We start from the raw sequence: 20,042 nt of genomic DNA, 5'->3' as shown, positions 1-20,042 counted from the left end.
TGACATTAAGAGGAAAATATACTACCTGAATTATCATGAACATTTTCTTCCTTGAAAAGAAATGTGTTTTTTTTTTCAATTTTGAGCCCTTTGAGAATTATTTACTTGCATGATTTTTCTATTTCATCCCACTGGTTGTGGAATATTTATCACTTCTCTTAGATGAAAATCCATGAAATTTTTGCTTCAACCTTTGATAGCAATGAGAAAAATGTCTGTAGCTCCCCTTAGAAGCCCTGTAGGAAAGAATAATGCCTGCCATACTTAGCTCATTGTTTAAAATCTTAACATTTGTAAACCAACAGTGAAATTACTTTTGGAAACCCAGGAGAGCTGAGCTCTTTCGGGCCCAGCCCCCAGTGCATTCCATGAATAAATAGCTTGATGCCACGCCCCAAGTCTGAATAACTGGCAGAAGCCCCCTCCATCCCAACCAATAACCCACCATGTTTTCAACAAGCCTCGAGTTTCCTGTATGTTATGCCTTCACTCGGTTCACAAATGCTTTGAAAATTTGCCAGCTTTTCAGAGCTGTATGAATAGTGTCGTACAAAGAACTGACAGTACTGAGATCACTTCGGAGTTCTTTCATATCCCTACAAACTTAACACCATGAAATCCCCAAGACGTGCATGACAATGTGTGTACAAAGCTCTTGGCTTCTGCACCATCAACGTTGTAACAACACCATTACATCTTCTACTTGTGTACACAGCTCAGTGTAGAAAGAGCCATGCATTATATTAAAATCAGCTTCTGTAATAAGAGCCTCTCAGTAATCTTGGAGACCATTAAGAGTGCTAGCATAATTAAGACAGCCTCAAGGCCAGATGCAATGGTGTACACTTATGATCCCAACACTTGAGAGGTAGAGGCAGGAGGATCGGAAGGAAGTTCAAGGTAGCCAGGCATGGTGGTACATGCCTTTAATCCCAGCATTTGGTGATGGGGGGAGCAGAGGGAGGAGGATCGCTGTGAGTTTGAGGCCTTCCCGAGACCACATAGTGAATTCCAGGTCAGCCTGAGCTAGAGTGAGACCCTACCTGGAAAAATGAAAAGAAAAAAAAAAAAAGAAGTTCAAGGTCATCCTCAGCTACAAAGCCAGGTTTGCAAACAAGCACCTTTAACAGCTCAGCCATGTCCCCAGGCCTTGTGCGTGTAAGACAGGGTTTCATGCAGCCTGGCTTGCCTCAAAGTAGGTGGCTGGGATGGACTTGAATGACTGATCCTCCTGCCTTCACCTTACAAGCATAGGTCACCAGGACTGACCAAGATCTAAGTTTTAAAATATTTGTCAGCCAGGCATGGTGGCACACGCCTTTCATCCTAGCATGCAGGAGGTGGAGGTAGGTGGATCATCATGAGTTTAAGGCCACCCTGAGACTACATAGTGAATTCCAGGTCAGCCTGGGCTAGAGTGAGACCCTACCTCAAAAAAAACCCCAAAAGTGAGCTGGAGAAATGGCTTAATGGTAAGGCGCTTGCCTACAAAGCCTAAGGACCCAGGTTCGATTTTCCAGTACCCATGTAAGCCAGATGCACATGGTGGCACATGCGTCTGGAATTCCTGTGCAATGGCTAGAGGCCCTGGCGTACCCATTATTTATTTGTCTATCTTCCTCTTTGTCTCTGTAGTAAAATATATAAATATTTGTTTTCATGCGCCTTTAATTTTTTGTGCTTTAAAGGTCGTTGGGATTTACAGGAGATGTTGCTTCTTTTCAAATTCCAAGTCATGTGCAGGACCTTGTTTTGAAATATGCTCCTCTCTATGCCACCCTCATGTCAGCTCTCACAGAGAAGCACTACATTGCATCCTCTGCTGCTACTACTGGCATCATAATTTGATGGTAAACTCTTAGAAATTTTTGTGAAAAATAGAAACTCAAACTTTTGTTTTGACATCAATTTTTAGATTCCTGTGATTTAAGTATTTATTTAGAGTTGCTCGGCGATTGTGTTCCTTCTTCGAGAAGAGAATGCCAGTGACAGATTCTCTAACACTTCTTGTTAGGCTGCTCCATGTTCTCTCAGTTATTTCCTAGCCAGACTAATGTCCCGAAGTGAGGCTCTTTCAGTCTCGTGGTGTATTCCTGCTACGACCTACAAACCTTGGATTTAAGGTTTTTGCACTGTTTTAAAATATCTATCATGCTAGTTTTTAAATTCAATCTTTCCCATTTCAATAATTTGGAAGCAATAAACCATCCTATTCATCTGATGATATTTCTAGACATTTTGTTGTTGTTGATGTTGTTTCTCAAGGTAGGGTTTCACTCTAGCCTGACTGACCTAGAATTCACTATGTACTCTCTCAGGGTGGCTTCGAATGCATGGCAATCCTCCTATCTCTGCCTTCCAAGTGCTGGGATCAAAGATGTGAGCCACTATACCTGGCTTTCTAGACATTTTTATCAGGCATATTGAATGTCCCCAAATTTAAAGCTAATCATTCTTTACCTTTACATACTACAAACGTGGTTTAACTTAATATATATATATATTTGAGGGTGGGGGACAGAATGGGCATGACAGGGCCTCCAGCCACTGCAAACAAACTCCAGACGCATGCGCCTCCTTGTGCATCTGGCTCAGGTGGGCCTTGGGGAATTGAACCAGGGTCCTTTGGCTTTTCAGGCAAATGCCTTAACCACTAAGCCATCTTCTCCAGCCTGTGCTTTAACTTTGATCACTGCCCCACTCATACCTGATGTGCTCTTATTCACTACTTAGTACTACAGATGTTAATCTCGTACATTATACAAGAACATCATGGTCTTATGTGGTCTGTTTAGTTACATTACTTTCACTTATCCTTCACCGTTCATCTCAGACTTTGCTTGTACAATAATTTGTTTTATGCTTTAAATTCTTTTAGTTAATTTTGGTCTGTAAAAATTTTCATTTTTGATTTGTCTGAAATGTCTTTATTTCACTCTTACTCTAAAAAGACAGTTTTTGCTAAAGATACAGCTCTAGTTTGCAGATCATTTTCTCTCAGGGCTTTGAAGTTCTAGCTGTTCTCTCCTGGCATCACAGTTGAGTCAGCTCTTAGTCTAGGTGTCACCACTTTCTAAGAATCTGTCTTTTCTCTGCTAATTCTAAGACCTCTTTTCCTTAGGTGTTTATTGTTTATGTAGAAATGATCTTTAGATTTTTTTTCTTTATTAGTGCATGTGTATGTGTGCACCAGGGTATCTTACTACTGCAAAATAATGTCCTTCCAGCTGGGAAATTGGACCGAGGCCAGCAGGCTTTGCAAACAAATGCCTTTAACCACCGAGAAATCTCCCCAGCCCTCTTTCTCTTTTTTTAAGGACAGGGTTTCACTTTGTAACTCAAGCTAGCTTGGAACTCACTATATTGCCCAAACAGTTCTTGAACTCCTGCCTTAGCCTTCCTAGTGCTGGGATTATAGGCATGCCCTGCCAAGCTCAGTTTAGATTTATTTATCTTGTTGGAATCCAATGGACTTTCCTCTTCCAGTATTTATGTCAGCCATCAATTCTGAAAACTTCTTAGCCAATAGCTTCAAATTAAACTTACTCTAGGGTTATTTCTAGAACCCTAATTAGATATATGGCAATTCTTCAAATACAGCCCTCTGTATATTCTAATCTCTCAATGTGTTTTACAGCTTTGCTTCTTTTTAAGAATATATTTTTTATTTATCTATTTACTTGCAAGCAGATACAGAGAAGAGAGACAAACAGAGAGAACGGGCATGCCAGGGCATCTAGCCACTGCAAAGAAACTCCAAATGCATGTACCAATTTGTGCATCTGGTGTTATGTGGGTACTGGGGAACCAAACCTGGGTGGTTAGGCTTTGCAAGCAAGTGCCTTACCTACTGAGCCATCTCTCCAGTCCCCAGCTTTGCCTCTCTTAATACTGCATCTCTTATGCTCTTCTAATTTCTAGTTCATGAAGCTTTCTAATCTGTTAATTTCTTTAAATATTGGATTTATAATCTCAATGACTATTACTTCTATTTTCATTGGTAATTTTCCAAGTCAGCAGAGTTCCTTTTGCTTATACCAAGGAATAATTTATATACCATAAAGTATATGAATCAAAGTATGTATTTTGATAAGCTCTCATCTAAATATGCAACCATGGACTGGAAAGGTGGCTCAGTGGCTACAGGTACTTGCTTACAAAGCCTGAAGGCCTGTGTTTGAGTCCCCAATGTCCATGTAAAGCCAGATGCACAAAGCGCAAGCATTTGGAATTCATCTACAGTGGCAGGAGGTCCTGGCATACCCATTCCTTCTCTCTCTCATTTTCTTCTCTCTCTTTCTGTCTCTGCTTACAAATAAATTTAAAAATTCTAAATATACACCAATATGAACAGTACTCTGATTAAGATATAGATGATTGGGCTGGAGAGATGGCTTAGCAGTTAAGGCACTTGCCTGCAAAACCAAAGGACCCAGATTCAATTCTTCAGTACCCACATAAAGCCAGATGCACAAGGTGGTGCACATGTCTAGAGTTTGTATGTGGCTAGAGGCCCTGGCACACCCATTCTCTCTCTCTTGCTTCTTTCCCTCCCTCTGTGTCTTTCTCAGATAAATAAAGAAATAAAATATATTTTAAAATATAGATGGGGACTGGAGAGATGGCTGAGCAGCTAAGGCATTTGCCTGCAAAGCCAAAGGACCCACATTCAATTCCTCAGGAACCATGTTAACCAGATGCACAAAGGGGCACATGTGTCTGCAGTTGATTTACAGTGGCTAGATGGTGCACCCAATTCGTTCTCTCTCTCTCTCTCTCTCCCTCTTTCTCTCTCTGTGTTACTCTCGAGTAAATAAATAAAAATGAACAAAAAATTAATATCTATATCTATATAGGAGCTGGGAATGGTGGCACATGTCTTTAATCCCAGCAAGTGGGAGGCTGAGGTAGGAGGATTGCCACGAGGCCAGCATGAGACTACATAGTGAATTCCAGGTCAGTCTGGGCTACAACAAGACCCTACCGCAAAAAAATAAATAAATAAATAAAATAATAAAATAAAAAACCACCAGAGGTTGATGGTGGGTATGTACTTCAATTGTCTTCCACTTTATTTACTGAGGCAGGATCTCCCACTTGAACTCAGAGCTTACCGATTCAAGTACATTAGCCAGCCAGCTTTGTTTGGGGCTCCCTGGGGGCCCTAGCACTGGAATTAAAGGCAGGCTACCAAGCCCACCCAGCATTTCCATGGGTTATGGGGAACAGAGACTCTGGTCCTCATATTTGCATGGCACGTGCTTTATCCTCTGAGCCATCTCCCTAGCCCCCATGTACTTTTCTGTGTCTGTTTTTATTTTTGACCTAAGAATATATCTATATTTATTTATTACAGAGAGAAAGAGAGAGAAAAAAAAACAAAAAGAAAAAGAAAAATAAGAAGAGAGAGAGAGAGACGCAGATGGGCACACCAGGGTCTCTTGCCACGGCAAACAAACTTCAGATGCATGTGCCACTTTGCATCTGACTTTGCATGGGTATTGGGGAATTGACCCCAAACTGGCAGGCTTTACAAGCAAGAACTTTTAACCGCTGAGCCATCTCCCCAGCTGGAGGAGTTTGTTTTTTTAATATTTATTTATTTATGTAGAAGGAGAGAGAGAGAGAGAGAGAGAGAGAGAGAGAGAGAGAGAGAGAGGAGAAAGAGAGAATGGGCATGCCAGGGCATCTAGCCACTCGCTAATGAACTTCAGATGCATACGCCACCCTGTGCATCTGACTTTACATAGGTACTGGAGAATTGAACCTGGGTTGTCAGCCTTCTTAGGCAAAGGCCTTAACCACTGAGAAATCTCTCCATCTCCCCCACCTTTTTTTTTCTTCAAGGTAGGATCTCATTCTAGCCCAGACTGATCTGAAATTCACTATGTAGTCTCAGAGTCATGCTGGCCTTGAACTCACAGTGATCCTCCTACCCTGGTCACCTGAGTGTGGGATTAAAGGCATGTGCCACCACGCTTGGCCTAAGTTTTACTTATTTATTTATTTGAAAGGAGAGAGGGAGAAAAAAAAAAAGAGGAAGGAGAGAATGGGCACACTAGGGCCTTTAGTCACTGCAAACAAACTCCAGATACATGTGCCACTTCATGCATCTGGCTTTATGTGGGTATTGGAAAATCAAACCCAGATCATTAGGCTTTTCAGGCAAGTGCCTTAGCCACTGAGCAATCTCTCCAGCCCTCAAGTTCTTTCTTAAAACCGAATTCAGAAGGCAGAGGTACGAGGATCGCTATAAGTTTGAGGCTACCCTGAGACTACATAGTGAAGTCCAGGTCAGCCTGGGCTAGAATGAGACTCTACCTCAGAAAAAAAAAAAATCTTTTATATGAATCTTACAGTTTATTGGCATGTAGATAATATCAAGGTTTTTAGAAATTGTGAATCAAAGAGAACACCCAATTTTCTCCTGTGGCTTTCACACACAAGCACCTGGAGTACACATATCTGTACGCATACATGTGTACACATACCACATACACTACACTCACACACAAGTAAAAAAAAGAAATTATGAATTAAGTCTTTCTGTGATCAGATGGTTATTTTCTCTTCAGTATATATTTAGGAGTAGAATAGCTGGATGTGTATATGTTTAACTTTATTTAAAACCAAGTAGTTTTCCAGTTATATTACTATACACTTCTATGGCATATATATATTTTTAATATTTTATTTTTATTTTATTTATTTGACAGAGAAAGAGGGAGAGAGAGACAGAATGGGTACACCAGTGCTTCCAGCCACTGCAGACAAACTCCAGATGAGTGCACCTCCTTGTGCATCTGGCTAACGTGGGTCCAGGGGAATAGAACATGGGTCCTTTGGCTTTGCAGGCAAATGCCTTAGCCGCTAAGCCATCCCTCCAGCCCCTATGGCATATATTTTTAATATCTTCTTTTTTATTTTTATTTTTTTTTTCAAGGTAGGATGTTGCTCTAGCCCAGGCTGACGTGGAACTCAGTCTGTAGTTCCAGGCTGGCCTCAAACTCACAGCAATCCTCCTACCTCTGCCTCCCAAGTGCACCACCATGCCTGGTTAAGTTTCTTCTTAATACCTTCTTTTATTTGACATTAAATACAATTGACTTATATTCTTTTAAAAAATATTGTACTGCTGACAGAACGCTAGAAGAAGCCATTGTACATGTAGTTCAATGGGAGAAAGAGATACCACCAGTGAAGATACTCAACAGTGGACACTGCAAGCCTTATAATTGGCCAGCCAGGCCAAATGAGCCAACGGGTGCAATAGTGGCATGTCTGTCATAGTGGAAACCAACTGACCTCCAATTGGACTGGAGGCCCACTGCATGGGGGGAAACACATCCCTGATACTGAAAACTTAAAACAGGGATAGTCATGAGCACCAGGGGTGTAACATGTGCTGATGTCTGGAAAAAATGTATATAGTATGCTTATCAAACTGCCCAGTAAGCACTGCTCTTAATATTTATACCCTTATATTAGTGCTACTCTCACTTTGGGTAGAGAATCTTCTCTTTTCAGATGGCAGTGACTTTGGGATGACTCAGAAGGTATCATAGTGCTGGAAAAGTGACTGAAGTACTGAGTAACATCTCGATCACACCTTCCAAGGCTCAGGGTCTAATGCGGAAGAGGTGGCGGAAAGAATGTAAGAGTCAAAGGAAGGGTAGGACTCCTTACAACGTGCGCCCTCCAGACATAATGTGGCCTGGATATCCATGACCTCATAGTGCCTGACACTACCTATACAAGACCATCATAAGAGGAGGAAAAGATCATGACATCGAAATAAAAGAGAGACTGATTGAGATGAGGAGGGGATATGATGGAGAATGGAATTTCAAAGGGGGAAGTTGCGGGGGAGGGAGGATATTACCATGGGATACTTTTTATAATCATGGAAAATGTTAATAAAAATTGAGAAAAACAACAACAACAAAAATATTTTATTTATTTGAGAGAGAGAGAAAAAGGAAGATATGTATAGAGAGAAAACAGGTACACTAGGGCCTCCAGCCACTGCAAATGAACTCCAAATACATATGTCACTTTGTGCATCTGGATTTATGTGGGTATTAGGCAATTAAACTTGGGTTCTTAGACTTTACAGGCAAGTGTCTTAATCATTGAGCCATCTCTCCAGCCTCATATTGTTAAATATTTTATTTATTTATTTGACAGAGAAAGAAGAAGAGAGAGAGAGAGACAGAGACAGAGAATGAGCACACCAGGGCCTCCAGCTACTGCAAATGAACTCCAGAGGCGTGTGTCCCCTTGTGCATCTGCTTAACGTGGGTCCTGGGGAATCAAACTTGGGTCCTTTGGCTTTGCAGGCAAACACCAAAACCACTAAGCCATCCCTCCAGCCCCCTTGCATTCTTTTTTTTTTTTCCTTTTTGAGTTATTTATTTATTTATTTTTTAATCTTTCACAATTTTTATTAACATTTTCCCTGATTATAAAAAATACCCCATGGTAATACCCCCCCCCAGCACTTTACCCTTTGAAATTCCATTCTCCATCATATTACCTCCCCATCTCAATCATTCTACTTACATATATACAATACCAACCTATTAAGTACCCTCCTCTCTTCCTTTCTCTTCCCTTTATGTCTCCTTTTTAACTTACTGACTTCTGTTACTAAGTATTTTCCTTCTCATGCAGAAGCTCAATCATCTGTAGTTAGGATCCACATATGAAGGAGAACATGTGGCGCTTGGCTTTCTGGGCCTGGGTTACCTCACTTAGTATAATCCTTTCCAGATCCATCCATTTTTCTGCAAATTTCATAACTTCATTTTTCTTTGCCTCTGAGTAGAACTCCATTGTATAAATATCGCATTCTTTTTATAACACAATTATTTATATAAAAAAAGTATTGGGCTAGAGAGATGGCTTAGCCATTAAGGTGCTTGACTGCAAAGCCAAAGAACCTAGGTTCAATTCCTTAGGACCCACATAAGCCAGATGCACAAAGTGGCACATGCTGTTGGAGTGTATTTGCAATGGCCAAAGGCCCTGGTGTGTTCAATCTCTCTGTGTCTGCTCTTTCTCTCTCCCTCTCTCAAACAAAAATTTAGAAAAATTTTACAAAATTATTTGCAAGAAGAGAAAGACAGAGAAAGAGAGAGAGAATGGGTATACCAGGGTCTCTAGCCACTGCAAATGAACTCCAGATGCATGCCCCACTTTGTGCAGCTGGCTTTACATGAATACTAGGGAATTGAATCTGAGTTGCTAGGCTTTGCAAGAAAGCACTTTAACCACTGAGCAATTTCCCCAGCTTAACTGACTTACATTCTATATCTATTCTCTCTGTCTGTCTCTGCCTGTGTCTCTCTCTTCCTTTCTCTTATGCTGCTCTTATGCCGAGGATGGAACCCAGGACCTTCCACACGCTAGGCAAGCGCTCTACCACTGAGCTAAAACTATAGTCAGTCTGTGGTTTTTGCTAACTGTTGTGATAGTTTGTTTCTCTGTGTATTTTTTAACCTTTGATGATGAGTTTATTTTTCTAAGAGTTTTCCCTGTGTGAATTGTTGGAAGTTTGACTTTCATTTGTATTGTTGTATAGTGCTTGTATATTTTCTTGGCATGTGTATATGTGAGTGTTGTGCATGCGTGTGTGCATGCATGTAAGTACTTGGAGAGACAATGTCAGGTGTCTTAACAGGATAAGAACAGTGCAAAATACAAAGCTATTCAGATCTAGACGTGAGCGAGCACATCTGTGTGAGTGGGCAGGGAAAGGTGAGCAGTGAGCAGGCTGCACTGAATGCCAAATGGGTGGGAAGGGCTTGTTACATTGCCTGGATATTGAGCTCCACTGAAGGGCTCAGTTTTCTTTATACATATTTATTTAATTTTTACTGTAATGTTGTATATGTGTGTATGGTGTGGTGTGTATTGTGTGTGCATTGCATGTGCCTTTGAAGAATCCCATATGCTCACCCAGGTGCTGGCCTATGGTGGCCTGGCTGAGTGGAACATTGGGTGTTCTACTCCATGGCGCTTCTGCCTGGCCTTGTTTTGAGCTGGAGTCTCTGTTGATTCTGGAGCTTGTGGGACTATGATGATTCTCAGGTTTCTGCTTCCCTGCAGGATTGTAGTTACAGGCACTTGGCCATGTCCAGCTGTTTTTGTGGGATCTGGAGATTTGATCTCTGGAAGTCTTAGGCCCCCCTCCCTCGCGCTTGCACAGGAAGCACTCTTAACCACTGAACCATCTCTCCAGCCCTCAGCTTGTCATGATAAGACCCAGATGTCTGCTGGTTATCGGTCCATGCAGGTAAAGGAGAAATTTCACTATCCCCCCCCCCCTCCACCCTGGCACCATTTTAGGTTCCAGCCTCTCTAGTTTGGAAGAGGGAAGATTGTCTCTCAGCTCCAGCCCAATCTCACCTGATAAGTCTTCCCCTTCCAGGTATTTCTGCCCATCACAATAAGTCTGTCTCTGAACTCCTAGGGAGTACCCTTATAGGGGTCTCTGCTGCATCACCATAATCATTGGACCAGAGTACATTTCCCAAAGTTGGGGTTCCTTCTAGACTTAAACCCTGAAGCATGTATACTGCCTAAGAAGGAGTCCTGATTTTTAGAGGCAGGGAATCTTAGAAACAAAATATATGGAGAAAGGAAGTATTTAATTACAATTAAATTAATTTGCCAAGTATATGGAGTACGCCTGGCATCCTAGCACTTGGGAGGTAGAGGATCGGGAGTTCCAGGTCATCCTCAGCTACTCAGTGAGTTGGAGGTTAGCCCGTGCGACATAAAACCCTGTCCAAAATCAAAAGTTGATGAATAGGGGCTGGGAAGATGGCTCAGCAGTTAAAGGTGCTTGCTTGCATGCCTGCTGACCTAAGTTTCATCCTCCTCAGCATCCATGTGAAGCCACGTGTGAAGTGGTGCACACGTTTGCAATCACAATGCACCTGTAGCACTGAAAGGTGGAACCAGGAGAACTCGGAAGCTGGCAGGCAGGGGAGTGACCTTCTCAGAAGTGGAAGGAGAGGTCACGTTGTCCTCTGACCTCCACACACGTGCAGTGGCATGTGTGCACCCATACATACACACATAAAAGCAAATACACATAAAATACATGTACATACATATACACATAAAAACCTGTAATCCCAGCACGGAGAGGGCAGTGGTAGAAGGGTTGCCATGAGTTTGAGGCTATCCGGGAACTACAGTGAACTCCACCCAGGTCAGCCTGGGCTACAGTGAAATCCTACCTTGAAAAAATTTTATTAATTCATTTTCAAATATATGCTACTATAGTAAAAATATGTGTATCATTATGAACAGTACTTGAAATCTTTCTTTTTTCTCATTGTTATTTGTGACATAAGGTCTCACTCCAGCCCAAGCTGACTTGAAATTCACTAGGTGGTTCCAAGATGGCCTCGAACTCATGCCATTCTTCCGTCTGCCTCCTGAGTGCTGGGATTAAAGGTGTGCACTACCACACCTGCCTGAATAAAGGGATTTTTGCTCCAAGTTTATATATATTATAATATAGAGACACAATAGAAGCTTTGCATTTATAGTCCTCTCTTACCCAAGAATTTATCCCATTACTGAGCAAGATCCAAATTTAAAGTATCTGGGTGTCAGCTGGGCGTGGTGGTGCAATCCTTCACTCCCAGCAATTAGGAGGCAGAAGTAGGAGTTCCAGGTCAGCCTCAGCTAGAGTGAGACCCTACTTCAAAAAAACAAAAAACAAACAAACAAAAAAGAATGACTTCATTCTATTTTTCTCAGCAACTCTCCAGAGAAGGCGTTTATCATTACCTCTGCACTGTGGTGGAGAACAGACTCACAGTTTACTTATGAAACTGTCCTGAGTCTCACCACTGTAGATGGATAGATGCTAGCTAGATTAGATGACAGAGAGATGGTTGATTAGGTGATTGAAAGATAATAGATGTTAGACAGACTGATAGAATAATTATGTGAGATGAAAAGAGAGTTATGGACACAATCATGCAGCTGGACACCCATTCAGGAGAAGAAACCAGATCCCATGAAGGAGTCAGTCCCAAAGTCAATGTCTCCAGGAAAGTACCAGGCTTGGAAATGAGAGGAAGAGAATTTGCCAAAGCAAAGGGAGTTGAAGGTACTCAAAGTTGGGAAGGGCAAAGGCAAGTATGACTATAGAAGACACTTCGAGAAATGTATGTAAAAGAAAATATGGATATACAGGACAATACAGCTAGGGGTCTGTTTGTCAAAATTTCACTCAAAGGACTGGGCATGCAGCTCAGAGATAGATGCACGTGCCTAACATGCACAAAGCCCTGGCTTCCCTCCCCAGCAGACACATGTGCATGCATACACACACACACACACACACAAAGACAGAATTAGTTCAAAACAGCAAAGATGATGTCCAACAACATAGAATATTTAGTGAGAATCAAATGTGTTTGTAACTGACTGTAAAGATACAAAAGCACACTGTGTAATTTTGTACATTATGACGCACCCTGTTTTTTTTTTATTATTTACTTATTTATTTGAGAGCGACAGACAGAGAGAGAAAGACAGATAGAGGAGAGAGAGAGAGAATGGGCGCGCCAGGGCTTCCAGCCTCTGCAAATGAACTCCAGACGCGTGCGCCCCCTTGTGCATCTGGCTAACGTGGGACCTGGGGAACCGAGCCTCGAACCGGGGTGCTTAGGCTTCACAGGCAAGCGCCTAACCGCTAAGCCATCTCTCCAGCCCGACACACCCTGTTTTTAAGACTGGACTTAAATGGAGGTCTACCTTCCTCAGCCTCTCAAGTTTTGTGATTACGCAGGTAAGAACCCCACACTTCATTCCTTTTTCTTCTTTCTGCAAGGGAACTGTATATAGAAAAAGTGGAAAGATCTTCTATTAAGGATTTCATGATAAGGGAAGCTATGGATGTAGGTTGGTGGTAGGGTGCTTGCCTTAAGGCTCTGGGTTCACTCCACCACCAAAGAAAAGACAACACGATTATATATCTGTAATCCTAGCATTTAGGAGATTGAAAGTTCAAGGCTTGTGGGGGGCCACCCGCCTTTAATCACCCCACCCCTGTTTATTTATTTATTTATTTATTTATTTATTTTGGTTTTTTGAGGTAGGGTCTCACTCTAGGCCAGGCTGACCTAGAAGTCACTATGGAGTCTCAGGGTGGCCTGGAACTCATGGCGATCCTCCTACCTCTGCCTCCCAACTGCTGGGATTAAAGGTGTGTGCCACCACGCCTGACTTTATTTATTTATTTTTGAGGTAGGTTCTCATTCTAGCCCAGGCTGACCCAGAACTCACTCTGTAGTTAGCCTCAAACTCACAGTGATCCTCCTACCTCTGCCTCCAATTGTTAGGATTAAAGGTGTGCACCACCATGCCTGGCGTTTTTTTTTTGTTTTGTTTTGTTTTGTTTTTTTAAGTAGGGTCTCAGTCACTCTAGCCCAGGCTCACCTGAAATTCACTATGTAGTCTCAGAGTGGCCTTGAACTCACAGTGATCCCCCTACCTTTGCCTCCTTAGTGCTGAGATTTTAAAGGTGCGCACCACCACTCACAGTTTAAATAAGGCATTTTTAAAGAAATGTACCGTAGGGCTGGAGAGATGGCTTAGCGGTTAAGCGCTTGCCTGTGAAGCCTAAGGACCCCGGTTCGAGGCTCGGTTCTCCAGGTCCCACGTTAGCCAGATGCACAAGGGGGCGCACGCGTCTGGAGTTTGTTTGCAGAGGCTGGAAGCCCTGGCGCGCCCATTCTCTCTCTCTCCCTCTATCTGTCTTTCTCTCTCTGTCTGTCGCTCTCAAATAAATTAATTAATTAAATTTTTTAAAAAAAGAAATGTACTGTAAGGTACATTAAAAGTTAGAAAGAAACTGGGCATGGTGGCACACGCCTTTAATCCCGACACTTGGGAAGTAGAGGTAGGAGAATCGCCGTGAGTTTGAGGCCACCCTGAGGCTACATAGTGAATTCCAGGTCAGCCTGAGCTAGAGTGAGACCCTACCTCAGAAGAAAAAAAAGAAAGAAAAGAAAGAATAAAGAAAGAAAAGAATGAAGGAAGAAATAAAACAGAAAAAGTCTCAATAATTTTTAAATAGTTTTTGAGGCAAGCCTAACAGACTGTCTTCTTCTTCTTTTTTTTTTTAATGAGAGAATGGGGAAGAGAGAAATAGCATGCCAGGGTCTCCAGCCACTGTAATCAAACTCCAGAAGTGTGCACCCCCGTGTGCATATGTGTGACCTTGTGCACTTGGGTCACTGTGTGTCTGGCTTACATGGGACCTGGAGAGTCAAACATGAGTCCTTAAGCTTTGCAGGCAAGTGCCTTAACTGTTAAGCCATCTCTCCAGCCAAATTTTTAAAATATTTTCATTTATTTATTTGAGAGAGGCGAATATATATATATATGGAGAGAGAGAGAGAGAGAGAGAGAGAGAGAGAGGTTGCACCAGGACCTCCTGCCACAGCAAATGAACCAGATGCATGTGCCACTTTGTGCATTCGGGTTTATGTAGATACTGGGGAATGGAACCTGGCCTGTTGGGTTTTGCAAGCAAGTGCCTTTAGTTGATGAACCATCTTTCCAGCCCCTCTTTTTTTTCTTTTTAAAATATTTTTATTTATTTAGAGTAGGAGAGAGAAAGAGAGAAATGAAGGAGAATAAATGGACAGTCTCAAACTTTTGATTAGATTTTCAGCACCAAGCAGGCATTCTTGAGGAGCAGGTCTCAAATATATATATTTTTTAATATTTTTATTTATTTGCAAGCAGTGTGAGAGAGAAACAGACAGAGAGAATGGGAGGATCATGGCCTCCAGCCACTGCAAATGAACTCCAGGTGCATGCACCAGTTTGTGCAACTGGATTTACATGAGTACTGGGGAATTGAACCTGGGTTGTTGGGCTTTGCAGGCAAGCACCTTAACTGCCAAGGCATTTCTCCATCCCAAATATATTTTGCAAAGTATATTTTTATTTATTTGGAGGGAGAGAGAAAATGAGTATGGGTACTCCTGGGCCTCTTTTCACTGCAAACTCCAGATGCATGCGTCACTTTGTTCATCTGGCTTTATGTGGGTATAGGGCAATCAAATCCAGGCTCATAGGCTTTGTAAGCAAGTGCCTTTAACCACTGTGTCCAGCCCAGTACTCAAATCTAACAAGAGAGCAGTTGGTTTTCCCCACAACAGGCATTCCACCATTGCACCAGTTGATACATTTGACCTGAGTGACCATCCCTAGAACTTGCAGAGTCCAGCAAGGCATGGTGGTGCACACCTTTCATTCCAGCACTCAGGAGGCAGAGGTAGGAGAATCATGAGTTTGAGGCTGGTGTGGGACTACAGAATGAGTTCCAGGTCAGCCTGGGCTAGAATGGGACTCTGCCTCAAAAAAAAAAAAAAAAAAATCCTGCAGGGTCTACTGCTGCTTAAGATCATTGATGATGGAGCTGGAGAGAAGGCTGAGTGGTTAAGGTGCTTGCCTACAAAGCCAAAGGGCCTGGGTTGGATTCCCCAGGACCCATGTAAGTTAGATGCACAAGGTGGTGCATGCGTCTGGAATTTGTTTGCAGTGGCTGGAGGTCCTGGCGTACCCATTCTCTGTCTCCCTAATAAATAAAAATAAAATAAGAAGAAAAAGAAAAGATGACTTTTCTCCCCCAACTGGCTACATAGCTCTTTCCAGCATCCTGACAGCTACTCAACAGGGAGGAGGCTTCCAGCTCAGTTCCAGTTGATTTCTCAGTGACCTGCAGCCCAGACATGTGGAACTTCAGCTACAGGGCGATGCCATTAGTTCTAGTGGGCAACCAAGAGCCAGGCCAATGGCCTGTAATATTTTGAGGACATTAGGAACCTCCCTGACCAACAGCTCTCTGGCCACCCTTAGCACTGAATTTTCTTGTCACTTGGCTTTTGGACACAGCATTATCCACCCCACAGGGTACTTTGACATATATATTATTTAGCTAGTGAAGAAGTAGGTTTCCGTATGGCTTATTTATAACATCTTAATTTTTTAGTTTTTTAAAGATTTTTTTATTGTTTTGGTTTTTCGAGGTAGGGTCTCACTCTAGCCCAGGCTGACCTGGAATTCATTATGGAGTTTCAGGGTGGCCTTGAACTCATGGCAAGCCTCCTACTTCTGCCTTCCGAGTGCTGGGATTAAAGGCATGAGCCACCATGCCTGGCTTTTTAGTTTATTTTTTATTGACAACTTCCATGATTGTAAACAATATCCCATGGTAATTCCCTCCCTCCCCCCCCTTACCCCTTTAAAACTTCACTCTCCATAATATCCCCTCCCCCTCTCAATCAATCTCTCTTTTATTTTGATAACATCTTAGTTTTGATTAACCCTCTTCCCACCACCTCTTTTCCCCATCCCCTCCCATGACCCCACTTAGGCCATTTCATTCCCAGTATTCTGTCCCTCTATTTACATATCTAATATACACTCCTCTTAAGCCCTCCCCTTTCTTCCCTCCCTATAGCCCCTTGCTAGCTTTCTGACCTCTACTCCTGACTATATATTATATATGTATGTATATGAATTTATTTATATGAGAAAGAGAGAGGGAGGGAGAGAATGGGCACACCAGGGCCTCTAGCCACTGCAAACAAACTCCATACCCATGGGCCATCTTGTGTAGCCGGCTTTATGTGAGTACTTGTAGAGAATCAAACCTGAATCCTTTGGCTTTGCTGGCAAGTACCTTAACCGCTAAGCTATCTTTCCAGCCTTACTGACTTTTATATTTTACTTTTTTTTGGTTTTGCGAGGTAGGGTCTCACTCTAGTTCAGGCTGACCTGGAATTCACTATGTAGTCTCAGGGTGGCCTCGAACTCATGGCAATCCTCCTACCTCTGCCTCCTGAGTGCTGGGATTAAAAGTGTGTGCCGCCACATCAGGTTACATTTACATTTTTAAACACTAAGTCTGTTGAATACCAAACATGTTTTATGTATTGTGTGTTTACACTGATGGACTTCTTTCCCATGTATTCAGATAGCTGTACACTTATTTGTACAGGGCCTCTCAATTGGGAAGGCCACGATCTTGCACATCTAGTCAGCAGACGTGGCTCTTGGCTCCCATATCACAGCGGCTCTATAAAGTCATAGCAGCTAACATTGACTAAGGGCCTACTATGTTCCAGACACTGCTTCATGTCCCCAACACTGGGAATTGTAACTCATTCAGCCTCACAGTAGCTCCAATAGGCTGGCTTGTCATCCACTTAAGCACACATTGCTCTCTTGTGATAACATTGTGAAAAGGCCCTGGCCAACACTCGCCTAATGCAACTGGAGGTTGTTTGTTTTTGAAGTAGGATCTCTCTCTAGCCCAGGTTCACCTGGAATTCTCTATGTAGTCTCAGGGTGGCCTTAAACTCATGGTGATCCTGCTGCCTCTCCCCCCAAGTGTGCCAAGCCTGGCTGGAGGTAGTTCTCTAGCAAAGACTTGGGTGAAGAGAGTTGGCCAGAGAGTAAAAAATATTTAAAAAACTGAATGGTCAGTTGGGTGTGGTGGCCCACAGAAGCAGTTTGAGGCCTGAAAGGTCTATATAGTGAGTTTCAGGTTACCTAAGGCTACATAAGGAGACCCTATTTCAAAACAAAAACACACACAACCAAAGACAAAGAAAAACAAAGACAAAAGAAAAAGCTTCATGGTAAAGAAAAGTCAACAAAGATAAAAGAGGACAAAAAATCTTCTGGGTGAAGATAGGAAGGTGATGTAGGCTGAAGAGGAAGGAGGGAATGAAAGGAGGTTGCTGGGTGTGGTGACTCATAATAACCTCAGCATTTAGCAAGGAATTTAGCAAGGAACTCCCTGAGTTCAAGGTCAGCCTAGTCTACAAAGTGAGTTCAGAACAGCCTGAAACTTAATCTTAAAATACAAAAGAAAGGAGGAGGAAGAAGAGGAAGAGTAGGAAAGAGGAGGAAAAGAAAACTAAAAAGGTGTGGCTGAGGATACTGTTGGTCAAGCTCATCTCCAGAGCAGAGCCTTTGATGGAGAAATTGCTTGGCCTGTGCAGAGGACCATGATGTATATTAAGCCACAGGCCTGCAGCTAAGGTGAAGATTTGGGGATGCTTGTGATGACAGCAACAATAACTTCTTTTACCTGTTTGCTTGTTTGTTTGTTTGTTTTGTTTTTTGTTTTTATCGAGGTAGAATTTCGCTCTAGCCCAGGCTGACTTGGAATTCACTATGTATTCTCAGGGTGACCTCGAACTCACACTCAGGGTGAGCCTCCTACCTCAGTCTCCCAAGTGTTGGGATTAAAGACCTGCATCACCTGGCTACCTGTTTTGTTTTGTTTTTTGACCTGGGTACCAGATTATCTCATTCAATCCTTGCAGAGTTCCCATATAATTTTACAGATACGAAATTGAGGTAAGATAATTAGCCCCACCTCATCATCCAGAAAATGGAAGAATCAGGATATGGGCCCAGGTTATCTCAGAGGGAAGAAAAATGCTGTTGAAGTGGTCCAGATTGGATCAGCAGAGGAGGTGCCTGGATCCCCCAAAGAAAGTGTGCTGGGAGAAAAAACAACACCTGAGAGGCAGGAGTGGGGATACCCCTTGGACAACAGATGTAGAATGAAAGGGGGGAAAATATGGGCAGATTTGTGGGATGAAGGTTCTGCAATATTAGTGACGTGCTTCCATCTCCTGCAGAGATCAGACTGAATGGGAGGGAGGCGAGGAATGGGGAAGAGTTTGGCTAACGAAAGATGGAGAATTGGTTTGGTTAAAGTGGGCAGCCGTTTGAAGGTGGACGGAGGAGGTATTTGTGCTTAACATCAGCTACAGGGAAAAGTGGTGGAAAGGGAGGTGTAGGAGCTTGAGAGAAGCAGAGCTGGGGAGAGGGCACAGTAGATCTGGGTGGAGGTGTGAGCTTTGATTCTGGATCCACGTGAAACAGCAGCATTAGAGCCCCCGGAGGGGGATGAGTTCTCTGAACCTGCTGACAGAAAGCAGCTCTAAGAGAGCAGAAAGAAACCAAGCAAGGCATCGGATTCTGAAGTGGATCAAGGAATTACAGGGGAGGAAGATGGAAGGGGCAAGGGAAGAAAGGCAAATGCGGGTGGAGGTGCTCAGTGCACCTTACCCCAGGAATAGGAGTTTGGGCCACCACAGCCATAGAAGGGGAATAGAACTGATTGGAGCCTGGGCCAGACTAGGACCGCTGGGCTGTCCCAGGTCAACTCAGACTCGTCTCAAGTCAGGCTCCTGTGCGCTCTTCTTCATCTGTGAAAGGGAGTTGAGGACAGCTGGGTGTAAAAGAATTTGAAAAGTACCACAGGGAAAGCTATGGTTACTAGGTCTAGATTTAGGAGTGGAACTGTGTTCCTCATGAGAGCAGGCGAGGCCCGTGTAGATGCAAGCCTAAGAATAGCGGAGAGTCTAAGCTCCCTCACCTGCTCTGTTTAACGAGTTCTAAGCCAGTGCCCAGTCTCTCGGTGAGGGGACGTGAGAGCCTGCTGGACACCGAGGGGGTCAAGGCCGGGGGGCCCGCGTCCAACTAGCGGTGGGTCCAGCTTTCTCCGCACAACCCCTAACGCTTGGTATTTCTCAGCAGAGCACAGGCCCCAGCCATTTTATCCAACGGAATCCGTGTCACTGCGGGGTCCTTGCTCCAACCAAATCCCACAACATTTCCTTTCAAGAGAAACGAAAAGCTGCGGAATTGCACACCTCCGCCACTTCAATAAGGCTGGGTCCGAGAGGGGGGCGGAGGAGGAGGTGATGTGTGGCCGGGAAGGCAGGAGTGGAAAATAGCCTGAGACGGGAACGGGAGAGGGCGAAACGATCCGAGGACGCCGGGAAGACCCGGAGGGGCCCGAGCAAGAGCCGGGGCGCTCAGCGCAGTTTCCTTCTCCAGGGCTTCGCTGTGGTGGTCGGTCCTCACCCAGGACACGAAGGGCTGCAGGGTGCGGTCCCCTTTCCACCTTCTCCCCGGGTCTCCTCCTCCCCACCTTGCCCAAGGGGGCTTTTCGGAGCAGTCGAGTGGAAAAT

Source organism: Jaculus jaculus, chromosome 6 (assembly GCF_020740685.1).
Source record: "Jaculus jaculus isolate mJacJac1 chromosome 6, mJacJac1.mat.Y.cur, whole genome shotgun sequence".
Lineage (NCBI taxonomy): Eukaryota > Metazoa > Chordata > Mammalia > Rodentia > Dipodidae > Jaculus > Jaculus jaculus.
Note: the sequence above shows the minus strand (reverse complement) of the source record.